Here is a 4,499-nt window from a genome sequence, read left to right on the forward strand (position 1 = left end):
GTTCAGATTTCCACAGTCACAAGAACATTTAGCTGGAGAACAGATTTGCCTTTCTTAAATATTTTCTTAGACAATCTCACTGCTAGGCCATGTCTCATTCATATTATTTTCACTAGAAATAGAGTCATCCAAGAACAAATTAAACTTTTTTATTCCAAGTTATTTTCTGATGTATTTACCAGATTGCTTCATAGTACTAGTTCATTTGACTAGATATTTATGGGTTTTTATAACAAAAATTCAGTATAGAACAAGGCAGTGTTATGGTTATTGTTTGCCTTATAACTTCATGATACAAAAAATATCTGTAAAAGTTGCAGCTATAGAGTTTACTTTTGTTTCTTTCAATGTGCATGGATATGAAGCTGGATTTATTAACTATATATGTTTGCATAATGTCATGCATTTAAACAAGAACTGGTCCCTGGATTCCATATGTTCAGAAGGGCTTTGTCCTTCATTAAAACACTATGACAAAAAGAATTAATTTTTTGTGAACTGCAATTTTTTTAACATATTTATTTTTCTCATGCAAACCTCTTAAGAACCATATGTTGCAGGCAGAATAGTTGGTTAACTTCTCAAGTTAGTAAAACTAAAGCTTAGAAAGATTAATCCACCTCTAAAATTTGCAACGTTAGTGAAAACAGAGTCAAGACTTCCAAATTCAGCTCTATCTTCTTTCCTATTTCTTTCTTTTTTCTACCTTCTTTCTACCTTTTCTTTTCATGCATGGCACTTGATCACTAATAAACTATTAGCTTCTTTAGGACAGGCAACAAATTCCCCCTCATTGTTAATATAGATCTTCCTTGATTTACAATGGGTTTACCTCTTGATAAACCCACCATAAGTTGAAAATATTATACATAAAAATGCATCACATATACCTAACCTACTGAACATCATAGCTTAACTTAGCCTACCATAAGTGTTCAAAACACTTATATTAGCCTACCACTGGGCAGAATCATCATCTAACACAAACCTATTTTATGATAAAGTGTTGAATATTTCATGTAATTTATTGAATACTATACTGAAAGTGAAAAACAGTCTGGTTGTCTGGGTACAGAATTGTTGTAAGCATATTGGTGGTTTACTCTCATGATCTTGTGGCTGACTGGGAACTCCAGCTCATGGGCACTGCCCAGCATCATGAGAGAATATCATATTGTGTATAATTAATTTAGGAAAAGATCAAAATTCAAGATTTCTACTGAATGCACATATTTGCACCATCATAAAGTCAAAAAATTGTGTCAAACCATGTAAGTAGGAGATTGTCTGTAGTATTTTAACTCTTCCCCTTGTACTGCATTTTGCAAAATTCTGCAAAGATAATTTTCCTGAAATACAATTCATTAATTCGATGATTGTTCAAAACAAAATTTTAATTATTAATCTCCAGGATATTCTAGAGTCTGGTATCAAACTTTTTTCCCCTTTTGCTTTCTCCCTACTCTTGTAGCCAGACAAAGCTAATTCTTTCTTACACATAATTTCCTGATCATTTATCTTTGCTCAATCTCTTTTCCCTCATGTCTGGCACTTTATCCCATCATGCTCTAGCTATCCGATGAAGCAATACTCAAGCAACACTACTTTTTTTTTTTTCTGATTTTCCATTTCTTGTTCTCTCCCAGCACCTCACCCAAGCAATTTTTTCATATAATGTACTCTGGTACCATTTTATCTGCTGGCTTCTTATGGCACCACTTGGTTTCTAAATAATGACTTTGTGGCAGTCCCTTTCATGTAACCCAGGGTGGGGGTGGGGGCAGGAAAACGCAACCTGATCTGCTAAGTAAAAGACTAACACATCGTGTGGTAGAGGCAGCATCATGCCAAGATACTATGGGCAATTTGGCAAACAACTAAAGACTGAAATAGAGAATGTAAAAGAGAAAGTTGAAGGCATAGGGGTTAAGAAGGGAGAGGAATGAGTGCCAAGTTGCTGATGAGCTACATGCATCATGATAATAATTTGAGATGATTTTCAAACTCTCTCTTAAACATCTTACTGCCACTATTATATATATTATATACTACTATTACTATTACAAAAATTCTGTTTTACAACTATGTAAGGCGGTTCCCTTATGACCTCGAGGGAGGTTCAATCCCTTTATTAGGCTTAAATATCTTTATTTATGTATTTACTTTTGGTTGCGCTGGATCTTCATTGCTGTGTGCAGGCTTTCTCTAGTTGCAGCGAGTGGGGACTACTCTCTAGTTATGGTCCAGGGGCATCTCATTGCCATGGATTCTCCTGTTGCAGTGCACAGGCCCTAGGGCACATGGACTTCAGTGGTTTCAGTAACTGGGGCTCAGTACTTATAGCTTATGGGTTCAGTTGCCCCGAGTCACATGGGATCTTCCAATATCAGGGATCAAACTGCTGTCTTTTGCATTGCAAAGTAGATTCTTAACCACGGGGCCACCAGGGAAGTCCTAAAATTCTTCTTAAAAAAAATAATATATTAAAACCTTCTTAAGGATTTCCTAAAGGAAATCAATCCTGAATATTCATTGGAAGGACTGATGCTGAAGCTGAAACTCTGATTCTTTGGCCCCCTGATGCGAAGAACTGATTCATTGGAAAAGACCCTGATGCTGGGAAAGATTGAAGGTGGGGGGAGGAGGGGAGGATGAGATGCTTGGATGGTATCACTGACTCAATGGGCATGAGTTTGAGTAAACCCCAGGAATTGGTGATGGACAGGGAGGCCTGGCATGCTGCAGTCCATGGGGTCGCAGAGTCAGACACGACTGAGTGACTGAACTAAACTGAAACCTGCTTAAAGTTTGCAAATACTGTAATATGATATGAAGCTGAAAATAGCAAGAATTAAGTGGTTACAAATGTGAATTCTTTGAGCCTTAATTGTATAGTGGTAGTGAGATCAAGTAAAATGAGATGGAAAGGTGAGACCCAAATCACACAGCTACTTTATCACACTGTCTAGGAAGCTTTTTAGTATTAGTTGAGACTGTGAGAAGAAATTTTAATTTTCAAGATTGAATCAAAGTAAGATGTCAAAGAATGTAAAGGTACTTTTTTTTTCCAATTGGGATTTCTTTCCTGCGCTGAATTAAACTTTGCTTTATCACTTTTCAAAATATCATATCCAGGAAAAAGTAAATGAATGATATTTTATGAAATTAACATGCTTGTAATATTTTCTCTGCAGTAAAATTAATGAAAGGAGGTCACAAATTCAGTCATGTAAGACAATTACTAATATTACCTGTGATATCAAGCATAACAAACTGTGGAATTCAGTGCAAGTCCAAATAATGCATCCAAAGATTAAAAATGTACCAATGAAAAATTGCTTTAAATCTGTAGTCAAAATTATACATTAGAGACTGGAAATTTGGATTAAAAACATAAACTTGCTTCTAGTACTTCTTTGCTCATAAAATTACTTATTTGATTTCTCTGGACCAGTATTCTACCTATACAATGAAAGGATTTTACCAGACCAGTGGTCTTTTAAACAAAATGTACATATGTAAGTAGTCCGTTATTTCCATTTGAAAGTGTGACACTGTGTCTCTCAGAATCATGCACACTAAAATTTACATTAATTTCCAGACCTTCTATTTGAGGAAATCTATAAAGTTTCTTCCATCTCCTTCTTCCAACTTCCATAGCTTTGTGAATTAGGCTACCTTAATTTTGCAGATTCTATATTGTATGAGAATTTCTTTAACATTATTTTATTTTATAAGAGACTTACTTTGGAATTTAAAAAGCTAATATATTTTGCCTTCAGTGAGTGAACTCAAATAAATAAAATTGTGAATTCTTAGGAATTTGGATACTACAATTTCATATGCTTTGTAAATTCAAATTCAGTAAGGTACTGAATCTTACTCAGTGGTAAGGAATTTATCTATATGATGTCTCATACACAAAGAAACTCTCAAGCTATTATAACTCATATTTTAGACAGTGCAAACTTTAGGCAAAAATCCTTTAAATATTATGTAGGAATCAGAATATATTTCTTAGTTACATACTATAATACCATTATGTAAGAGATACTTAACATATGGACCAATTTTGACAGAGGAGGGATTTTTCAGCTTCTACTGTAAAAATTTACTGAGTTCTAGGAAGCCAGCTATTTTCTAAAGCTTTGCATGCAATGGGATTTGCAGCTGTATTATCCTTAAAAAAAAAAAAGAGAGACAAAACAAAACTATCATCAATTTAAAGGCTTTCCAGGTGTCACTAGTGGTAAAGAAGCCGCCTGCCAGTGCAGGAGATGTTAGAGACTCTGGTTTGATCCCTCAGTTGGGAAGATGCCCTGGAGGAAGAAATGACAACCCACTCCTATATTGTTGTCTAGGAAATCCCATGGACAGAGGAGACTGGTGGGCTACAGTTTATAGGGTCACAAAGACCTGGACAGACTCAGTGGCTTAGCATGCAATAAAGGCACATATTCACAAAATGCCATAAATCTACATAGTAATTATCTTCTGTT

The sequence above is a fragment of the Odocoileus virginianus genome, chromosome 14, assembly GCF_023699985.2.
Source record: "Odocoileus virginianus isolate 20LAN1187 ecotype Illinois chromosome 14, Ovbor_1.2, whole genome shotgun sequence".
Classification (NCBI taxonomy): domain Eukaryota; kingdom Metazoa; phylum Chordata; class Mammalia; order Artiodactyla; family Cervidae; genus Odocoileus; species Odocoileus virginianus.